The sequence below is a fragment of the Triticum dicoccoides genome, chromosome 1B (assembly GCF_002162155.2).
Source record: "Triticum dicoccoides isolate Atlit2015 ecotype Zavitan chromosome 1B, WEW_v2.0, whole genome shotgun sequence".
Classification (NCBI taxonomy): Eukaryota; Viridiplantae; Streptophyta; class Magnoliopsida; order Poales; family Poaceae; genus Triticum; species Triticum dicoccoides.
Window position 1 is genome coordinate 129292113 of NC_041381.1, and position 24598 is coordinate 129316710.

Genomic DNA, 24598 nt, shown 5'->3' on the forward strand with positions numbered 1-24598 from the left:
TATAGTAGAAGATGATATGGTTTTGCATTGGTTTATACTAACCTATCTCACGAGTTCTTGTTGAGTTTGCTGTGGATGAAGCTTTTGATAAAAAGAGAAACCATGATATGAGAGGAATTAAGGAGACATAAAAGCTCAAGCTTGGGGATGCCCAAGGCACCCCAAGATAATATTTCAAGAAGTCTCAAGCATCTACGCTTGGGGATGCCCCGGTAGGCATCCCACCTTTCTTCTTCAACAACTATCGGTTAGTATCGGTTGAGCCTAAGTTTTTGCTTCTTCACATGAGTTGTGCTATCCTTGCAATGTCATTTTGTTTTGTTTTGCTTGCTGCTTGAATACAATACCAAGATCTGAAATTCCTAAATGTTATAGAATCTTCACATAGTTGCACAATTATTTGACTACTCATTGAACTTCACTTATATCTTTTAGAGCACGGTGGTTTCTTAATTTTGGAGAAATTGCTAGTCTCTCATGCTTCACTTATATTATTTTGAGAGTCTTAAACAGCATGGTAATTTGAATTAAAACTATCATAGGAAGTGAATTGGATGCTATGATCAATATGTTGCTTGATAATTGTTTTGAGATATAAAGGTAGTAATGTTAGGGTCATGCTAGTGGATAATTGTGAAATTGAGAAATACTTTTGTTGATGTTGGCAAGTCCCGCAGCATGCACGTATGGTAAAAGTTGTGTGACAAATTTGTTGCATGAGGTGCTCTTTTGAGTGTCTTCCTTATGATTGGCAGTCGGGGACGAGCGATGGAATTTTTTCCTACCAATCTATCCCTCTTGGGGCATGCGTAGTAGTACTTTGCTTCGAGGGCTAAGTAGATTTTTGCAATAAGTATATGAGTTCTTTATGACTAATGAGAGTCCATGGATATACACACACTCATCCTTCCACTTAGATAGCCTCTATTTTACCGCGCAATTTTCGCCGGTAGCATAAACCCTTTATTTACCTTCCTCAAAACAGCCACCATACCTACCTATTTTGGCATTTCCATAGCCATTCCGAGATATATTGCCATGCAACTTTCCACCATTCCGTTTATTATGACACGTTTCATCATTGTCATATTGCTCTTTGCATGATCATATAGTTGACATCGTATTTGTGGCAAGGCCACCTTCATAATTTTCATACATGTCACTCTTGATTCATTGCATATCCCGGTACACCGTCGGAGGCATTCATATAGAGTCATATCTTGTTCTAGCTTTGAGTTGTAATTCTTGAGTTGTAAATCCATAAAAGTGTGATGATCTTCATTATTAGAGCATTGTCTCAGTGAGGAAAGGATGATTAAGACTATGATTCCCCCACAAATTGGGATGAGACTTCGGACTTTACAAAAAGAAAAAAGAAAAAAGAAAGAGAAGAAAAAAAAGAGAAAGGCCAAAAAGAAAAAAATGGGAAAGGACAAAGAAAAAAAAGAGAAAGAAAAAAAAGAGAATAAAAAAATAAAATGAGAGAAAAAGAGAGAAGGGACAATGCTACTATCTCTTTTTCCACACTTGTGCTTCAAAGTAGCACCATGATCTTCGTGATAGAGAGTCTCCTATGTTGTCACTTTCATACTAAGTGGGAATTTTTTTCATTATAGAACTTGGCTTGTATATTCCAATGATGGGCTTCCTCAAAATGCCCTAGGTCTTCGTGAGCAAGCGAGTTGGATGCACACCCACTTAGTTCTTTTTGTTGAGCTTTCATATATTTATAGCTCCAGTGCATCCGTTGCATGGCAATCCCTACTCACTCACATTGATATCTATTGATGGGCATCTCCATAGCCCGTTGATACGCCTAGTTGATGTGAGATTATCTCCTCCCTCTTTTTGTCCTCACAACCACCACCATAGTGCTATGTCCATGGCTTACGCTCATGTATTGCGTTAGAGTTGAAAGAAGCTGAAGCGCGTTAAAAAGTATGAAACAATTGCTCGGCTTGTTATCGGGGTTGTGCATGATGGGAGTATTTTGTGTAATGAAAATGAAGCATGGCCTAACTATATGATTTTGTAGGGATAAGCTTTCTTTGGCTATGCTATTTTGATATGACATGATTATTTGTTAGTATGCTTTGAAGCATTATTATTTTTATGTTTTTGTAAGCTTTTATCTTGAATCATTTGGATCTGAACATTCATGCCACAATAAAGATAAATTACATTGAGAATCATGGTAGGTAGCATTCCCCATCAAAAATTATGTTTTTATCATTTACCTACTCGAGGACGAGCAGGAATTAAGCTTGGGGATGCCTGATACGTCTCCAACGTATCTATAATTTTTGATTGTTCCATGCTATTATATTACCTATTTTAAATGATTACGGGCTTTATTATACACTTTTATATTACTTTTGGGACTAACCTACTAACCGGAGGCCCAGCCCATATTGTTGTTTTATTCCCTGTTTCAGTATTTCGAAGAAAATGAATATCAAACGGAGTCCAAACAGAACGAAACCTTCGGCAGCGTGATTTTTTTGGAAGAATATCATCCAGGAGACTTGGAGTTCACGTCAGAAGAGCCTCGAGGAGGCCACGAGATAGAAGGGCGCCCCCCCTACTGGGCGCGCCCCCTGTCTCGTGGCCCCTCGAGCACCCCCTTGACCGACTTCTTTCGCCTATGTAAGCCTGCGTACCCTAAAATCATCGAATATCAAGATAGATCGGGAGTTCCGCTGCCGCAATCCTCTGTAGCCACTATAAACCTCTCGGGAGCCCTTCCCTGCACCCTGCCGGAGGGGGATCCTTCACCGGTGGCCATCTTCATCACACCGGTGATTTCCATGACGAGGAGGGAGTAGTTCACCCTCGAGGATGAGGGTATGTACCAGTAGCTATGTGTTTGATCTCTCTCGTGTTCTCTCTATGGCACGATCTTGATGTATCACGAGCTTTGCTATTATACTTGGATCTTATGATGTTTCTCCCCCCTCTACTCACTTATAATGGATTGAGTTTTCTCTTTCAAGTTATCTTGTCGGATTGAGTCTTTAAGGATTTGAGAACACTTGATGTATGTCTTGCCGTGCTTATTTGTGGTGACAATGGGATATTCACGTAATCCACTTGATGTATGTTTTGGTGATCAACTTGCGGGTTCAGTGACCTTGTGAACTTATGCATAGGGGTTGGCACACGTTTTCGTCTTGACTCTCCGATAGAAACTTTGGGGCACTCTTTGAAGTACTTTGTGTTGGTTGAATAGATGAATCTGAGATTGTGTGATGCATATCATATAATCATTCCCACGAATACTTGAGGTGACAATGGAGTATCTAGGTGACATTAGTGTTTTGGTTGATTTGTGTCTTAAGGTGTTATTCTATTATAAACTCTATGATAGGTCGGACTGAAAGAATAGCTTCATGTCATTTTACTACGGACTCTTGAATAGATAGATCAAAAAGGATAACTTTGAGGTGGTTTCGTACCCTACCATAATATCTTTGTTTTTTCTCCGCTATTAGTGACTTTGGAGTGACTCTTTGTTGCATGTTGAGGGATAGTTATATGATCCATTTATGTTATTATTGTTGAGAGAACTTGCACTAGTGAAAGTATGAACCTTAGGCCTTGTTTCCTATCATTGCAATACCGTTTACGCTCACTTTTATCATTACTTACCTTGCTGTTTTTATAATTTCAGATTACAAATACCTTTATCTACTATCCATATTGCACTTGTATCACCATCTCTTCGTCGAACTAGTGCACCTATACAATTTACCATTGTATTGGGTGTGTTGGGGACACAAGAGACTCTTTGTTATTTGGTTGCAGGGTTATTTGAGAGTGACCATCTTCATCCTACGCCTCCCACGGATTGATAAACCTTAGGTCATCCACTTGAGGGAAATTTGCTACTGTCCTACAAATCTCTACACTTGGAGGCCCAACAACGTCTACAAGAAGAAGGTTGTGTAGTAGACATCAAGCTCTTTTCTAGCGCCGTTGCCGGGGAGGTGAGTGCTTGAAGGTATATCTTTAGATCTTGCAATCGAATATTTTTGTTTCTTGTTATATCACTAGTTTAGTTTATAAAATAAAACTACCAAAAAATGGAATTGAGTTTGCCTCATACGCTTCGTCTTTTTAATATCTTTCGTGAGTATGATGAAGAGGAAAATTGTGCTCAAGTGCTAGAAGACGAAGTCTATAGAATGTTTGATACTAAATCTTTGAATGATGAGCATGATTGCAATGTTGTTAGTATGAACTCTCTGAATATCCATAGTACTAATGATGATTGCACTAGTTATGACGAAAATGTCTCCTATAAGCATGTCAATTTTTGTGGAGTGCATCGGGTTTGCAAGTACACACCAAATAGCGAAGATAGATATTGCAAGAGGCATAAGCATTTAGAAACTAAAGGGTTGCAAGAAAGGCTAGATAAGAGTGCTGAAAATATAAGATATCTTTACCGTACTTGTGAACTTTGCAATGAACATGGTCATTTAAATCTCCGGTGCAAATTGTTTCATGATCGAATCGTGTTCAAAAATTGTGATGACTTGATTTCCCTTGCACATCATAATGAACTTAGTTTTCTTTTGGGTTATGAAGAATTGAAACGTGCAACTAAGCATATTCCAGAATATAACCTTGAGAAATTCCTTGATATTGATCTAGAGGAAATTTATATGTATTGTACGGTGAATTGCATTGAAAATCCTTATATTGCCAATTACATAAAGAAAAGAAAGCAAATAGAAGATGAAGAGAATACTAATGAAAGGGAAGAGACTTCCCAATATCCTCCTATTATTTCTTATGATGAATCAGGTAACGAGGAGGAGCTTTCTATTCAACCAATCTCATCAATAAGGAGCTCAAAGAAGAGGGTTGAACCCACACAAAATGTGAAGAAGAAATAGAAAAGAAGGAGCAGCAAAGGTAGAGAGGTATCTCTCCCAAATAATGTTGCTCCTACTACTCATTGTGATGATGATAATTGCTATACTATTGGTGCTATCCATACTATTAATGATTAGAGTGATTATGCTTATGATATGAAAAGGCCCAAGCTTGGGGAAGCTATGTTTGATGAGGATGACATATTTGAGAATATATTTTCTGCAATTATTGTTTGTCCCAAGCTTGGGGATGCTATGTTTAATGAATATGATATTTTTATCCTCCCAAGTTTAGATATGCAAAGTTGTTATGATGATAGCATGCCTCTTACCTATGATGATTATATTGATGAAAGTGGGTTTGGAAGAGTGTCAACTTTAGGAAGTAGTGATCCCACTATTTTGGAAGATGTTGAATCTTTTTGTGATGAATATTAAAGTGGATTTGGAAGAGTGTCAACTTTATTTAGTGATGATTCCACTATCTTGGAAGAGGTTTCCATCGATTATGATGAGAACAAAGTTGCTACTTATGATGATTATTATGATGAACTTATGATATAAAAAGTAGTGATGATTATATTTATAAAACTTGTCATGATTATGATTACCATTTTTCTGAACATTACTCTTTTAGTGTGGAAATAATTTATAGTATTCAAGTCTCTTATGACAGTCCCACCATTCCGAATGAGAAGAATTTTGCTTATGTGGAGAGTAGTAAATTTTCTATGCTTGTAGATCATGAAAGAATGCTTTAGGTGCTGGTTATATTGTTGAATTAATTCATGATGATACTGAAAATTATTATGAAGGAGGAACATATGCTTGTAGGAATTGCAATAATATCAAGTTTCCTCTCTATGTGTTGAAAATTTTGAAGTTATGCTTGTTTTACCTTCCTATGCTAATTGATTATTGTTCCCACAAGTTTTTTGATCACAAAATCCCTATGCATAGGAAGTGGGTTAGACTTAAATTTGCTAGTCATATTCTTCATGATGCTCTCTTTATGTTTCAATTCTTATCTTTTATTTGAGCATCATTGGAATCATCATGCCTAGCTAGGGGCGTTAAATGTTAGCGCTTGTTGGGAGGCAACCCAATTTATTTTTGATCCTTCATTTTTGTCCCTGTTTAGTAATAAATAATTCATATAGCCTCTGGTTATATGTTGTTTAATGTTTTAATTAGTGTTTGTGCCAAGTAGAACCTTTGGGAAGACTTGGGTGAAGTCTTTATGATCTTGCTGTAAAAAACAGAAACTTTAGCGCTCACAAGATTTGCTGTAATTTTTTACTTAAGAGTGCTTTTAGGTTGATTATTTTTTAAGATGATTAATATACGAATTCCTCACGTCCACCAATTTATTTCAGAATTTTTCGAGTGCCATAAGTATACGTTTGATACATATTACTACAGACTGTTCTGTTTTTGACAGATTCTGTTTTCATTGTGTTGTTTGCTTATTTTGATGAATCTATGAGTAGTACCGGAGGGTATGAACCATAGATAAGTTGTAATACACTAGGTTTAACACCAATATAAATAAATAATAAGTTCATTACATTACCTTAAAGTGATGGTTTGTTTTCTTGTACTAACGGAGCTCATGAGATTTTCTATTAAGTTTTGTGTGGTTGAAGTTTTCAAGTTTTGGGTAAAGATTCGATGGACTATAGAATAAGGAGTGGAAAGAGCCTAAGCTTGGGGATGCCAAAGGCACCCCAAGGTAATATTCAAGTACAACCAAGAGCCTAAGCTTGGGGATGCCCCGGATGGCATCCCCTCTTTCGTCTTCGTTCATCAACTTTACTTGGAGCTATATTTGTATTCGCCACATGATATGTGTTTTGCTTGGAGCATCATTTTATTTTATAAGTATTTGCTTGATGTTATTTATAATAACATCTTGCATCTTTATTTTCAATAAAAATGTCAAGGATAGCCTTTACCATGCTTATTTTGCTCGTATACATGTTGCTGTTTCAAAATAGAAAGTTTACCGCTGTTGCAAAAATTCCCTAGAAAAGTCAGAGAATGATATAATGTTGAATCTTTTTGCATAATGAGATCTGATAAATCTTATATATCTTAGTATTTTTCTTATAATTTTGGAGTTAGGGAAGTATGATGAATCTTGCATTCTTTACAGACTATACTGTTTTGGCAGATTGCTGTTATGTTTGCATTGTTTGCATATGTTTGCTTGTTTAATGATTCTATTTTAGGATACAAGTATTAAATATGCAGAGACATTTAGTATCCAATGTTTAATAATAATCTTAGTGATTTGTTACAGTAGAAAATGATAAGGTTTTGCATTGATTTATACTAACTTATCTCACGAGTTCTTGTTGAGTTTGGTGTGGATGAAGCTTTCGAGATGTAGGAAACCGTGATATGAGAGGAATTAAGGAGACACAAAAGATCAAGCTAGGGGATTACCAAGTCACCCCAAGATAATATTTCAAGAAGTCTCAAGCATCTAAGCATGGGGATGCCCCGGTAGGCATCCCACCTTTCTTCTTCAACAATTATCGGTTAGTATCGGTTGAACCTAAGTTTTTGCTTCTTCACATGAGTTGTGCTATCCTTGCAGCGACATTTTATTTTGTTTTGCTTGCTGTTTGAATAAAATACCAAGATCTGAAATTCTTAAATGTTAGAGAGTCTTCACATAGTTACATAATTATTTGACTACTCATTGATCTTCACTTATATCTTTTGGAGTAGTTTGTCATTTGCTCTAGCGCTTCACTTATATCTTTTAGAGCACGGCGGTGGTTATATTTTGAAGAAATAGATGAGCTCTCATGATTCACTTATATTATTTTGAGATTCTTTTAGAACAGCATGGTATTTGCTGTGGTTATAAATTTGGTCCTAGAATGGTGGGCATCCAAGGTGGGTATAATAAAAACTATCATAGGAAGTGAATTGGATGCTATGATCAATTTGATACTTGATAACTGTTTTGAGATATGGAGGTAGTGATATTAGAGTCATGCTAGTTGGGTGATTATGAATTTAAAGAATGCTTGTGTTGGAGTTAGCAAGTCTCGTAGCATGCACGTATGGTTAAAATTGTGTAACAAATTTGAAACATGAGGTGTTCTTAGATTGTGCATCCTTATGAGTGGCGGTCGGGGACGAGCGATGGTCTTTTCCTACCAATCTATCCCTCTAGGAGCATGTGCGTAGTGCTTGGTTTTTGATGACTTGTAGATTTTTGCAATAAGTATATGAGTTCTTTTGACTAATGATGAGTCCATGGATTATACGCACTTTTATCTTTCCATCATTGCTAGCCTCTTCGGTACCGAGCATTGCCCTTTCTCACCTTGAGAGTTGGTGCAAACTTCGCTGGTGCATCCAAACCCCGTGATACGATACGCTCTATCACACATAAAACTCCTTATATCTTCCTCAAAACAGCCACCATACCACCTATTATGGCATTTCCATAGCCATTCCAAGATATATTGCCATGCAACTTTCCATTGTTCCGTTTATCATCATGGCATACATTACTATTGGTATGTTGCCTTGCATGATCATGTAGTTGACATCATATTTGTGGCAAAAGCCACCATGCATAAATTTTCATACATGTCACTCTTGATTCATTGCCCATCCCGGTACACCGCCAGAGGCATTCATATAGAGTCATATCTTGTTCTTGTTTCGATTTGTAATTCATGAGTTGTAAATATATAGAAGTGTGATGATCATCATTATTAGAGCATTGTCCCAAAAAGAAAAAAAGAAAGGCCAAGGAAAAGAAAAAAGAAAAAAAAGAAAGGCCAAAAAGAAAAAAAAGAAAGGCCCAAAAAAAGAAGAAAAGGAAAAAAAGGGGGCAATGTTACAATCTCTTTTTCCACACTTGTGCTTCAAGGTAGCACCATGTTCTTCATATAGCGAGTCTCATATGTTGTCACTTTCATATACTAGTGGGAATTTTTCATTATAGAACTTGGCTTGTATAATCCTATGATGGGCTTCTCAAATGCCCTAGGTCTTCATGAGCAAGCAAGTTGGGTGCACACCCACTAGTTTCTTTTGTTGAGCTTTCACACATTTATAGCTATAGTGCATCTGTTGCATGGCAATCCCTACTCCTCATGTTGACATCAATTGATGGGCATCTCCATAGCCCATTGATTATCCTCATCAATGTGAGACTTTCTCCTTTTTTGTCTTCTCCACACAATCCCCATCATTATATTCTATTCCACCCATAGTGCTATATCCATGGCTGACGCTCATGTATTGCGTGAAAGTTGAAAAAGTTTGAGATTATTTAAGTATGAAACAATTGCTTGGCTTGTCATCTGGGGTGTATAAGATGGGAGCATTTTTGTGTGACGAAAATGAAGCATATCCTAACTATATGATTTTGTAGGGATGAACTTTCTTTAGCCATGTTATTTTGAGAAGACATGATTGCTTTGATTAGTATGCTTGAAGTATTACTATTTCTTATGTCAATATGAACTTTTATTTTGAATCATTTGGATCTGAACATTCATGCCACAATAAAGAAAATTACATTGAGAAATATGCTAGGTAGCATTCCACATCAAAAATTCTGTTTTTATCATTTACCTACTCGAGGACAAGCAGGAATTAAGCTTGGGGATGCTTGATACGTCTCCAATGTATCTATAATTTTTTATTGTTCCATGCTATTATATTACCTGTTTTGGATGTTTATGGGCTTTACTTTACACTTTTATATTCTTTTTGGGACTAACCTATTAACCGGAGGCCCATCCCATATTGTGGTTTTCTTGCCTATTTCAGTGTTTCAAAGAAAAGGAATATCAAACGGGGTCCAAACGGAATGAAACCTTTGGGAGCGTTACTTTTGGAACGAACGTGATCCATGAGACTTGGAGTTGGAGTCAAGGAAGCTTCGAGGTGGCCACGAGGGTGGGGGGCGCACCCCCCTACTGGGCGTGCCCCCTATCTCGTGGGCCCCTCGAGCGTCCCCTGACTGACTTATTTCGCCTATATATCTCCATTGTTATGCCCGTGATTCAATCGTACACTAATCATGCACGCAAACGTGTACGATCAAGATCAGGGACTTACGGGAAGATATCACAACACAACTCTAAAAGTAAAATAAGTCATACAAGCATCATAATACAAGCCAGGGGCCTCGAGGGCTCGAATACAAGTGCTCGATCATAGACGAGTCAGCGGAAGCAACAATATCTGAGTACAGACATAAGTTAAACAAGTTGCCATAAGATGGCTAGCACAAACTGGGATACAGGTCGAAAGAGGCGCATGCCTCCTGCCTGGGATCCTCCTAAACTACTCCTAGTCGTTGTCAGCGGCCTGCACGTAGTAGTAGGCACCTCTAGTGTAGTAGGAGTCGTCGTTGACGGTGGCGTCTGGCTCCGGGGCTCCAGCATCTGGTTGCGACAACCAGATAAAAAGGAAAGGGGGAAAAGAGGGAGAAAAGCAACCGTGAGTACTCGTCCAAAGTACTCGCAAGCAAGGATCTACACTACATATGCATGGGTATATCTGTAAAAAGGCAATATCGGTGGACTGAACTGCAGAATGCCAGAATAAGAGGGGGGTAGCTAGTCCTATCGAAGACTACGCTTCTGGCAGCCTCCATCTTGCAGCATGTAGAAGAGAGTAGATTGAAGTCCTCCAAGTAGCATCGCATAGCATAATCCTACCCGGCAATCCTCCCCTCGTCGCCCTGTGAAAAAGCGATCACCGGGTTGTCTGTGGAACTTGTCTGGGTGTGTTTTATTAAGTATCCGGTTCTAGTTGTCATAAGGTCAAGGTACAACTCCGGGTCGTCCTTTTACCGAGGGACACGGCTATTCGAATAGATAAACTTCCCTGCAGAGGTGCACCACATAACCCAACACGCTCGATCCCATTTGGCCGGACACACTTTCCTGGGTCATGCCCGGCCTCGAAAGATCAACACGTCGTAGCCCCACCTAGGCACAACAGAGAGGTCAGCACGCCGGTCTAAATCCTATGCACGCAGGGGTCTGGGCCCATCGCCCATTGCACACCTGCACGTTGCGAGGGCGGCCGGAAACATACCTAGCAACCTCCATTACAAAGGAAGTTGCATTAACACAGTCCAACCCGGCGCGCGCCGCTCAGTCGCTGACGTCACGAAGGCTTCGGCTGATACCACGACGTCGAGTGCCCATATCTTTCCCGCGTAGTTGGTTAGTGCGTATAGGCCAGTGGCCAGACTCAGATCAAATACCAAGATCTCGTTAAGCATGTTATTATGAAGCAACCGCGAACGCTGACCAGGGCCAGGCCCACCTCTCGCCTAGGTGGTCTCAACCTGCCCTGTCGCTCCGCCACAAAGTAACAGTCGGGGGCCGTCGGGAACCCAGGCCCACCTCTACCGGGATGGAGCCACCTGTCCTTCCAGCCCCCATATCCGAATCACTTGCGGGTACTCAAAGAGCCAACCCAACTTTAGTCTCCATCTGTATAGTATGTATAAATGTATAGTATATACCCGTGATCACCTCCCGAGTGATCACATCCCAATAGTATAGCAAGGCAGACTCACAAGAATGTAGGGCCAATGATGATAAACTAGCATCCTATACTAAGCATTTAGGATTGCGGGTAAGGTATCAATGACTGTAGCAACAATGACAGGCTATGCAACAGACTAGGAGTAACCGAACAGTAACATGCTACACTACTCTAATGCAAGCAGTATAGAGAAGAATAGGCGATATCTGGTGATCAAGGGGGGGGGGGCTTGCCTGGTTGCTCTGGCAAGAAGGAGGGCTCGTCAACTCCGTAGTCGAACTGGGCAGCAGCAGCGTCGGTCTCGTAGTCTACCGGAGAGAAGAGGGGGAAGAAATAGTAAATACAATGCAAGTATAAGCATGACGATGACAATGAGCCGTGCTAGGTGTGCCCTAACGCGGTAGTAGGTGATACCGGCAAAAGGGGGAAACAACTGGGAAAGTATTCCCGATGTTTCGTGTTTTCGGACAGATGAACCGAAGGTGAAATGTTGCATGTTCACTATGGTAGGGACGCGTGGTGGATGAACGGACTGCGTATTCGGATTCGTCTCGTTGTTCTGAGCAACTTTCATGTACAAAGTTTTTCCATCCGAGCTACGGTTTATTTTATATTAATTTTAAAACATTTAATCAGTTTTAGAATTTATTTAATTATTTTAGATCGACATTATCCAGAATAGTGTATGCTAACGTCATCATGACGTCAGCATGACATCAGCAGTCAACATGACATTGACTGGGTCGAACTGACGTGTGGGTCCCATTCGTCATTGACTGTTGACTAACCTAACAGATTAATTAACTAACCTAAGTGCTTAGGTTAGTCTAATAAGGATTAACTAAGTTAATTAATTACTTACTTAATTAATTAGTTAATTAATTAATATTTTATTTATTATATATATTTTTCTAATTCCTTTTTTTACAAAAATGTTTTGGGGGTGGGGCCCCTTTGTCATAGGCCCCTCGGGGCCTAGCGGGCGAAACGGGCAGCGGGTGCCCGGGCGTTCGCACCCGCAGGGCAGACCCGAGACGTCGTGGGGTGCCGGAACTGGCCCTCGGCGTGGCGGTGGCCTGCGGGGCCAGAGGCGGAGGTGGGGGGGACGAGACGATGGCGCACGGACAGGGAAGGCGAGGTCGGAGCGACGCACGGAGAGGGAAGTGGCTGTGGTGGGGCGGCTCGGCGAGGGGGATGCGGGCGCAGTAGTGGGCCAGTGGCCAGAGGGGCCACGGGTGGCAGCGGCCGCCGCAGGAGTGGACGGCTTCGGGCGCAGTTAGGCGCGGTTGGGATCCCGCGCAAGGGACGAGCAGGGGAGGCGGCGATGCACGGGCGCGACGAGCGGGCGTGGCCGGTGCGAGGGCGCGCGGTGTTCGCGGTGACGGCGATCAGCGTGGTGCGGGGAAGAGAAGGAGGGGGACCTCATGGGGGTTCGTAGGGGACTTGGCAACGGGGCGCAGGGAGGACGACGGGGACGACGCGAGTGACGACGGGGACGAGTAGGCGACGAAGAGGGCGATGGGGAGGAAGTCCGGCGATGACAGGGCGGCGCCGGAGACGAGTAGCGTATGCGCGCCGTGGTCGGGGGCAGCGACCCAAGGTGCTCCCGATCCAGATCCAGGGGGGTCGGGGGGAAAGAGGAGAGGTGGATCGTGGGGGGGAGTGGGGACGAGACGAGTGGGGAGTGGGGCGACTGGGGAGGGACCGCTAGGATTCGGTCGCCCCAGGGTGATGTAGGCGCCGGCTGGGCCGACCTTGTCTGCTGGGCCGGCTGGGCCTGCCCAGTGAAGGCCCAGGCAGAGAGGGGGTGGGGGTCCCTTCTCCTTTTATTTTAATTTTGTTTTGTCTTTTCTTTTCGTTTACTTTTCCTTTTACTACTTTGTCTTATTTAGTTTTATAAAATGCAAAAGTTGTACCTAAATTTGTACCACTAATTATACCTCTACTACAAAAAAAGTTTAAACCTCCAATTAAAATAGTTTAACATTTTATTAATTATAAAAGGCATTCAATTAAATTCTTTTGCTACTATTTTATTTATTTTAGGACATTCAAACACTTTTAAAGAATGTTGGTTTCTCCACCATTATTACTTATGCTTATTTGGCACCATTTGTACTTTTTAGTTTTGACATTTGAAAACTTTACTGGTTTGACTTTATTTTAAATTTGAATTCTGAATCATTTTTGAACTACGCGTGGTTAACAACAGTAATCGAGGTGACGTGGCATCATTTGGTGAGGGTTACTGTAGCTTAATTATCCGGGCGTCACATCCATATACCCTAAAACCACCGAATACGAAGATAGATCGGGAGTTCCGCCGGCGCAAGCCTTTGTAGCCACCAAAAACCAATCGGGACCCTGTTCCGGCAACCTGCCGGAGGGGGGAACCCTCACCGGTGGCCATCTTCATCATCTCGGCGCTCTCCATGACGAGGAGGGAGTAGTTCACCCTCGGGGCTGAGGGTATGTACCAGTAGCTATGTGTTTGATCTCTCTCTCGTGTTCTCTCTATGGCACGATCTTGATGTATCGCGAGCTTTGCTATTATAGTTGGATCTTATGATGTTTCTCCCCCCTCTACTCTCTTGTAATGGATTAAGTTTTCCCTTTCAAGTTATCTTGTCGGATCGAGTCTTTAAGGATTTGAGAACAGTTGATGTATGTCTTGCCGTGCTTATCTGTGGTGACAATGGGATATTCACGTGATCCACTTGATGTATGTTTTGGTGATCAACTTGCGGGTTCAATGACCTTGTGAACTTATGCATAGGGGTTGGCACACATTTTCGTCTTGACTCTCCGGTAGAAACTTTGGGGCACTCTTTGAAGTACTTTGTGTTGGTTGAATAGATGAATCTGAGATTGATGCATATCGTATAAACATGCCCACGGATACTTGAGGTGATAATGGAGTATCTAGGTGACATTAGGGTTTTGGTTGATTTGTGTCTTAAGGTGTTATTCTAGTATGAACTCTATGATAAATTGAACGGAAAGAATAGCTTCATGTTATTTTACTACGGACTCTTGAATAGATAGATCAAAAAGGATAACTTTGAGGTGGTTTCGTACCCTACCATAATCTCTTCGTTTGTTCTCTGCTATTAGTGACTTTGGATTGACTCTTTGTTGCATGTTGAGGGATAGTTATATGATCCAGTTATGTTATTATTGTTGAGAGAACTTGCACTAGTAAAAGTATGAACCTTAGGCCTTGTTTCCTATCATTGCAATACCGTTTACGCTCAGTTTTATCATTAGTTACCTTGATGTTTTTATAATTTCAGATTACAAATACCTTTATCTACTATCCATATTGCACTTGTATCACCATCTCTTCGCTAAACTAGTGCACCTATACAATTTTCCATTGTATTGGGTGTGTTGGGGACACAAGAGACTCTTTGTATTTGGTTGCAGGGTTGTTTGAGAGAGACCATCTTCATCCTACGCTTCCCACGGATTGAGAAACCTTAGGTCATCCACTTGAGGTAAATTTGCTACTGTCCTTCAAACCTCTGCACTTGGAGGCCCAACAACATCTACAAGAAGAAGGTTTTGTAGTAGACATCAATAACCCACAAGTATAGGGGATCGCAACAATTTTCGAGGGTAGAGTATTCAACCCAAATTTATAGATTCGACACAAGGGGAGCCAAAGAATATTCATAAGTATTACCAGTTGAGTTGTCAATTCAACCACACCTGGAGATTTATTATCTGCAGCAAAGTGATCAGTAGCAAAGTAGTATGATAGTTTTGATAATAGTAGCAGCAGCAATAGTAACGGTAACAGTAATAGCAGTAATCTTGTAGCAAGTGCAACAGTAACGATAGCAGTGGTAACTTAGCTAGAATAATATAAGGGAAATTTGTAGGCATTGGATCGATGATTTGTTGGATGATATTCATCATGTGACAGTTATAACCTAGGGTGATACGGTACTAGCTCCAGTTCATAAATATAATGTAGGCATGTATTCCGTAAATAGTCATACGTGTTTATGGAAAGAACTTGCATGACATCTTTTGTCCTACCCTTCCGTGGCAGCGGGGTCCTGTTGAAAACTAAGGAATATTAAGGCCTCCTTTTAATAGAAACCCGAAACAAAGCATTAACACACGTGAATACATGAACTCCTCAAACTACGGTCATCACCGGGAGTAGTCCCAACTATTGTCACTCCGGGGTTGCCGGATCATAACATGTAGTAGGTGACTATAACTTGCAATATCGGATTTAGAACATAGATATAATGGTGATAACATAAAAGGTTCAGATCTGAAATCATGGCACCCGAGCCCAAAGTGACAAGCATTAAGCATGACAAGGTCATAGAAACATCAATCTCAGAACATAGTGGATACTAGGGATCAAGCCCTAACAAAACTAACAAGATTACATGATGAATCTCATGCAACTCTTTTCCACTGCCGCAACCTTCTGTACCCGTGAGATCCCATCTAGGGGCCTTTTTTCTGGCTATCTGCCGGGGGGGAATCGATCACGGAGGGCTTCTACATCAACACCATTACCTCTCTGCTGAAGCGTGAGTAGTTTACCACAGACCTTCGGATCCATAGTTATTAGCTAGATGGCTTCTTCTCTCTCTTTGGTTCTCAATACAAAGTTCTCCTCGATGTTCTTGGAGATCTATTCAATGTAATATTCTTTTGCGGTGTGTTTGCCGAGATTCGATGAATTGTGGATTTATGAACTTGATTTTCTATGAATATTATTTGGTACTTCTCTGAATTCTTATATGCATGATTTGATATCTTTGCAAGTCTCTTTGAATTTTCGGTTTAGTTTGGCCTACTATGTTGATCTTTCTCGCAATGGAAGAAGTGCTTAGCTTTGGTTCAATCTTGCGATGTCCTTTCCCAATGACAGTAGGGGCAGCAAGGCACGTATTGTATTGTTGCCATCGATGATAAGAATATGGGGTTTATATCATATTGCTTGAGTTTATCCCTCTACATCATGTCATCTTGCTTAATGCGTTACTCCATTCTTATGAACTTAATACTCTAGATGCATGCTGGATAGCGGTCGATGTGTGGAGTAATAGTAGTAGATGCAGAATCATTTCGGTCTACTTGACACGGATGGGATACCTATGTTCATGATCATTGCCTTAGATGTCATCATAATTATGCGCTTTTCTATCAAGTGCTCGGCAGCAATTTGTTCACCCACCGTAATACATGCTATCTTGAGAAAAGACTCTAGTGAAACCTATGCCCCCAGGGTCTCTTTTCCATTATATTGAATCTATTAGTTTCCCGTCAACTTGCCAATTTCTATCGCCCTTCCTTTTTATTGCAATCTTTACTTTCCAATCTATACAACAAAAATACCAAAAATATTTACTTTACTATCTCTATCAGATCTCACTTTTGTGATTGGCCATGAAGGGATTGATAACCCCTTTATTGCGTTGGTTGCAAGGTTCTTGATTTTTGTGCAGGTACTAGGTGACTTGTGTGCCGTCTCCTACTGGACTGATACCTTGGTTCTCAAAATTGAGGGAAATACTTACGCTACTTTGTTGCATCACCGTTTCCTCTTCAAGGGAAAACCAACGCATGCTCAAGAGCTAGCAGATCACATGACACCACTAAGAGAATGGCAACATACATGCAATCAAAATATCAAACACATATCAAGTTCACATGATTTCTCCCGTGACCTCAAGGACAAAAGTAACTACTCACAAATGATAAACATGCTCAAGATCAGAGTGGTATTAAATAGCATAATGGATCTGAACATATAATCTTCCACCAAATAAACCATATAGTAATCAACTACAGGATGTAATCAACACTACTAGTCACCCACGGGCACCAATCTATAGTTTTGATACAAAGATTGAACGCAAGAGATGAACTGGTTTGAGAGGAGTTGGTGCTGTGAAGATGCCCCCCCCCCAAGATGGAGAGTTGTTGGTGATGATGATGACGATGATTTCCCCCTCCTGGAGGGAAGTTTCCCCAGCGAAATCGCTCCGCCGGACGGCAAAAGTGCTCCTGCCCAAGTTCCGCCTCGAGGCGGCGGTGCTTCGTCCCGAATGTCCTCTCCTTATTTTTTCTAGGTCAAAATGACTTATATAGCGGAAGATGGGCACCAGAGGTGGGCCGAGGAGGGCATCACCCACCATGGCGCGCTTGGGCCTCCTGGCGTGCCCAGTTGGGTTGTGCCACCTGGTGGCCCCCCTCTAGTACTTATTTGCTCCAATATTCATTAAATATTCCATAAAAAATCCCCAGGGAGTTTCAGCTCATTTGGAGTTTTGCAGAATAGGTAGCTTGATGTAGCTTTTTCGGGTCCAGATTTCCAGCTGCCAGAATTCTCCCCCTTGGTGCATACCTTGCATATTATGAGAGAAAAGGCATTAGAATTACTCCAAAAAGCATTATTATACAATAAAACAACATAAATAACAGTAGGAAAACATGATGCAAAATGGACGTATTAAGTCCTATCATTTTTCTTCTTCTTTTTCTCGTTAGAAGGACTACGTGCATCAGTGGTAACTCTTTGAGAGTCTTGTTCAATTCTTTTTGGGTGTCTCTCCGGTCTAACAGCAAAGTCACTTATATTATTATTCATTTCATCAAGCAACTCTGTTTGAGATTTAGCAACTTGTTCTAACTGAGTTTGAACCATAGAAGCATGCTTCCCTACACCTCTAACATCATTTGAGATTCTAAATAACAAGTCACTCAAGCGAGCAATCATATCAGAATTGTATTTCAATTGTTTCATGACATTTGCATTGAAGTAATCTTGCTTTCTAATGTAATTTTCAAACTCATAAAGGCATTGGCTAGGGTGCATATTGTGAGGATTATCATTATCATTGAATTTCATTAGAGAATTTACCTCTACCACCTTAGGCAGTGGTGGTGTATCAAGCCCACGTATTTCTTCAATAGGAGGTAAATTTTTTACATCCTCAGCTTTAATACTTTTTTCCTTCATAGATTCCTTTGCCTCTTCCATTTCTTTAGGACTGAGATATAAAATACCCCTCTTCTTCGGAGTGGGTTTAGTAGGTGGTCCAGGAGGAGTCCAATCATCATAATTTTTCAATATGTTGTTCAATAATTTTTCAGCTTGCCCAATAGTCCATTCCCTAAAAACACAACCAACACAACTATCTAGGAAATCCCTAGAAGCATCAATTAGTCCATTATAGAAGATATCAAGTATTTCATTTTTCTTAAGAGGATGATCAGGCAAAGTATTAAGCAATTGGAGAAGCCTCCCCCAAGCTTATGGTAGACTCTCTTCTTCAATTTGTGCAAAGTTAAATATTTCCTGCAAGGCAGCTTGTTTCTTATGAGTAGGAAAATATTTTTTAGAGAAGTAATAAATCATATCCTGGGGACTGTGCACACAACCAGGAGCAAGAGTATTGTACCAAGCTTTATGATCACCCTTTAATGAGAATGGAAATAATTTGAGGATATAGTAATAGTGAATTTTCTCATCATGAACAAAAAGGGTGGCTATGTCATTCAACTTTGTAAGCTGTGCCACAACAGTTTTAGTTTCATAACCATGGAAAGGATCATATTCAACCAAAGTAATTAACTCTGGTCGACAGAGAATTCATAATCCTTATCATCAATAAAGATAGGTGAAGTAGCAAGCTTAGGATCACATTTCATTCTAGCATTCAGAGATTTCTCTTTATACTTGCATAATAATTTCTCTAGATAATCTCTGGCCTTACAAGCAAGAATATCTCTAGTTGTCTCCTCATTCATAACATAACCTTCTGGTACCTTAGGCAATTCATATCTAGGAGGACTAGTTCTAATAGGTGTTTCAAGATTTTCAGTTTCAAGCTCATCATCAGTTTCGACAATATCATGTTGTCTTACTCTAGCAATTTGTTCATCAAGAAATTCACCTAGTGGCACATTATCATCAAGCAAGGTACTAGCATCATCATAAGCATCATTCATAACAGAGGTAGCATCATCAATAACTTTCGACATATAAGGATTGATAGCATGTGGTGGTGTTGCAAGTTTACTTATAACAGAAGGTGAATCTAAAGCAGAGCTAGATGGCAGTTCCTTACATCCCCTCGTCTTAGAGGGAAAACTCATAGTCTTAGCATCCTTTAGATTCTTCATAGTGATAATTTGATAATAACCCCAAGTGACTCAACAAATATAGCTATGTTCCCCGGCAATGGCACCAGAAAAAGGTCTTGATAACCCACAAGTATAGGGGATCGCAACAGTTTTCAAGGGTAGAGTATTCAACCCATATTTATAGATTCGACACAAGGGGAGAAAAATAATATTTGTAAGTATTAGTAGCTGAGTTGTCAATTCACCACACCTGGAGATTAATTATCTGCAGCAAAGTAATCAGTAGCAAAGTAGTATGATAGTTTTGATAATAGTAGCAGCAGCAATAGTAACGGTAACAGTGATAGCAGTAATTTTGTAGCAAGTGCAACAGTAACGATAGCAGTGGTAACTTAGCAAGAACAATATAAGAGAAATTCGTAGGCATTGGATCGGTGATTTGTTGGATGATATTCATCATGTGACAGTTATAACCTAGGGCGATATGGCACTAGCTCCAGTTCATAAATATAATGTAGGCATGTATTTCGTAAATAGTCATACGTGCTTATGGAAAGAACTAGCATGACATCTTTTGTCCTACCCTCCCGTGGCAGCGGGGTCCTATTGTAAACTAAGGGATATTAAGGCTGCCTTTTAATACAGAACGGGAACAAAGCGTTAACACACGATGAATACATGAACTCCTCAAACTATGGTCATCACCGGGAGTGGTCCCAACTATTGTCACTCTGGGGTTGCCGGATCATAACACGTAGTAGGTGACTATAACTTGCAAGATCGGATCTAGAACATAGATATAATGGTGATAACATAAATAGTTCAGATCTGAAATCATGGCACCCGGGCCCAAAGTGACAAGCATTAAGCATGGCAAAGTCATAGCAACATCAATCTCAGAACATAGTGGATACTAGGGATCAAGCCCTAACAAAACTAACTAGATTACATGATGAATCTCATCCAACTCCTCACCGACCAGCGAGCCTACGAAGGAATTACTCACTCCCTGTGGGGAGCATCATGGAATTGGCGATGGAGAAGGGTTGGTGATGACGAAGATCGAAGATCCCCCTCTCCGGAGCCCAAAACGGACTCCAGATCTAGCCTCCCGATGAAGAATAGGAGGTGACGATGGCGTCATCTCATGGAACGCGGTAATTCTTTCTCTCTGATATTTTTCAGGAAAAAAGGATTTTATAGAGTTGGTTTCAGGGTCTGCGGGGCCACCAGGTGGGGACAACCCACCTGGGCGCGCCTGGAGGGGGGCGCCCTCGTGGGTTGTGCCCACCCAGGTGCCCCACTCCGGTGGGTCTTGGCTCCAGAAATTATCTTTATTGATATAAAAAATCCTCGCAAAGTTTCGTTCCATTCCAAGAACTTTTATTTCTGCACAAAAAAACAACACCATGGTAGTTCTGCTGAAAACAACATCAGTCCAGGTTAGTTTCATTCAAATCATGAAAATTAGAGTCCAAAACAATAGGAAAAGCATTAGGAAAAGTAGATACGACGGAGACGTATCACAAGCGTGCAACCTTCATGATCCGGCAGCGATTCGCCGTCTAGAGCTAATCATCACCGAAGAATTAGGGAGAAGATTAGAACCACATGGGGCTTCTAATTATGAGGACAAGAGAATTAGTCTAGCTCTAACACTACTGCAGGATGCTGCTAACGTGACACTACGATCAGAGACCCTTTCACGGAACTGTGTGCGATGCATTAATCGTAGACGATGGTGTAAAAGAACCGTCAAAAAAGGTGCAAAACATTTGGGATGATGGATGCATCAAACACGGTTCAGATTTTTGTTGCATTTGTGATTCAGGGCATACGGTTCAATTCAATTAACTGTTTGCAATGAGGGTGAATAAAATAAACGGGCTTCCAGATGAAGGCGTGTGCGATCTAGAGCATACGGTTCACTCGGATGAACTATTTGCGATTGATGAATTCATCGCTGATGGCTTACCTAGTGCGGTCAGTGTGTGTTGTGATATGCTCTGTCTGCAGAACATCTATGCTCTGTGTACAAAAGAACAACATATACATACTTGTAACATGACATGATTGCAATACCAAATTAAACATCCAATTACGTTATATAACAAATACCATAAATATTGTAAGGTTCAAATTCAAAGATTACAATGCCCAAATTCAAACATTGCAAACGTCGACATTTCTGCAAAGGGATCAACCGCTAACAAGTCATGTATGGGTTTGACACAATGACTTCCAATTGCTCTACCATATGCTCTTCCAAAACAAAGTTTAGCTTTTTTGGAGCCGGCTCTGATCAACATACCATTCATCTTTCCTAATTAAATGCATGTTCAACCTTAGTACCCTCAGCACCTTTGCTCTGGCAAGAAAGAACCTGGCGAGTGTAATCTCCGGTAAGGTCCCTTGGTAGGAGTTCAAAGTTATATTTGAGAGATGCAGATCGAGGCATTCGATGTGATTGTCGTTATAAACATTATCCACCTCCGGGCCTATTATTATCTGCAAAAGAAGAGAACGTGTTACTATCTACATGTAGTTTTGAACACTACCACACGCCTATTTGGTTTGCAGGATTTGTAAAATGCACCAACGTGCCATCTTCGATCTGACATGATTAACATGGGCATTTGATTACAATCAAGAAACATGTAGCCTTCTTCACAAGAGGTTGGATTGGATCAAAAATTCCCTAAGAAAACTAGTACAGATGAATCCAAAGGAGAAATGCTTATGGATTGTAACCATATGAATCAAGCAACCAATATGTGGTGGGGGTGTATGTCCTGAAATCCTCCAAAATTCCTTCAGAAATCATAGTACATTGTCATTGTAAACTTGGGAAAAGGTGCAAAAAAATTGAACTCCCTTATGGTTAACATTTAACAGGAAAGGAACATCACCTTGATATACAACTTCTTCAGGCACGGAAAGCATCTCAGGCAACTGACAACTTGGTCCAGGTTGGGGCCGACAGATTCTAGTGCCAAGACCTTCACTGTGCCCAGAATTTGGGTGAAGCTTTGCTGGATGACAAACGAACATACATCTTCAAAACTAGAAATAATGTTGATATTAAGAAAGAGAGGTATAAGGCGACTGTTGTACCTGAAAGTAGTAGTATTTGACAGACGAGTAACCCACCACAGCCAATTTCGATGCAGAAATGACATTGATTCTTGTTGGATCTTGTTGATCAACTACAAGTAATCTCTCAAGTGAAGGTGTGTCCTCAATGACCATATTGTGGTCCACCTTTTGTGATCTCTCGTTGCAGCACCAGCAACACACATAAATAGTCTAGAGAGTCCTGGAGGTGATGCGGAAGGTACTCGACCAATTCATCGCCTGAAGACGAAGGAACTCGAGTGAAGTACAACCATGGAGCATGTGCTCCATGTCATCCTTTGGGATGCGGACGATGACGAGATCGAGGTGCTTCAGTCGTGGTAGAAAAAGAGCGGGCGCATCATTAAGGGGGGGGTAATGGTAGTTCATGAACTTGGCGAGGCACAGTGTGGGTGCGATGCGGAGCGCGGATGTTGGCAGCGAGCGCATATGACCATCATTAAAACTGAGCTTCTCGAGCTGATCTATGGCGGGGGATTGGAACCACTCGTCAAGCTTGGCTCGGTCCCTGCCATTGGAACGGAACTTGCCCGTGATAAAGCCTCTGATTGGGCCATGGTGACTGCCGAGGATCTGGGAGAACGCATCCAATCTTTTGCGATAGCCATGGCAGAGCTTGTGGGCGTCGAGGAGGTTGACAGGGGTGAGGAGCCATAGGGGGTGCCACAGTCAGGAAAGGGCGGCTGTCCTCGCCCCATATTTGATTGGGAGGAGGGATATGATGACTCTCAACATATCATCGGGGAGGTTGCAGATGAAGTCTAGGCCTGCTGGAGACGCTTGCGGTTCTTTCTCGACCCGCCTCAGCTTTTTGGCAGCCTCGTTCTCCACCTCGACGGTGGCGATGGAAACCTCTATCTCCATATTTACACCATGCTCCGGTGCACTTTGAGGACTGAGAGCGGCGTCGAGGATGCGGGCGGAGAGAGATGATTGTGTGTGTGGCGAGGATGGGGGTGCGGCCGCTCGGGCGCGCCATTAATACAGACCAGTGGGAGTAAGGCGGTGGCGGTCAAAGGCTGTCTCGCTTCCCGGTGAGCCTGCGCGGCGGACTTCTGGCATTCCTATACCATCATTTCACGGAGCGAGGCAGACGCGCCATTAATATGGAGGAGTGTGAGCAAGGTGGGCGGCGGTCAAAGGGCTGGCTTGCCTCCCGGTGAGCCTGCGCGATGGACTACTGGCACGCCTACCGTCATTTCACACAGCTACTAACACGCCCCGTACAGTGAGTGCATAGCGAACACGCGCATGAATTAGATAGTGGTAGTGATTTTAGTTGCAAAAATTAGATAGTGCTAGTGATTTTTAGCTGCATATTTTGACAAATCACAGTGTCTCTTGGCTTAGCGCCGAAGTCTGGCTTTAATTTGCATATTATATTCAGTCTGAACCGTTTGCATTGAAGAGATGCACAAATCCTGCGTTGAACAGCTCGCATGCTTCTCGGTGAGCCTCTCGGTCAGCGTGCGCACCGGACTGCGCTCGCACACCTCTCGTTCAGTCAAGCAGCTGCCCGCACGCACCTCCTATATCCATTAAAACCTAGACACATGGCGTCACGTAAATGGTTAACAGAACGCACACGATTTGAATTATACAAACGTTTGAGATATTAAAGTGGCAACTATTTGTTTCAAAATGCCTTTGTTGGTTGTTATTCGAGTGCGCCTTCTCTCAAAATGGACACCAAAAACACCACAGCATGTCGGGATCCATTCCATGATAGCATGCCAAGTTTCATGAATTTTAGATGAGTTTTGGATTTACTAGAATTTAAAAACAAAGTATCTCACTGTTTTGCCGGCAATCAACGGTGTTCTGGTGTTTGAAATTCATTCCCATTTCTTGCATGGGACATAAGCATGCACCCAAGGACGCATATTTGATTTTCCAACCAATTTATATGCACTGGAGCA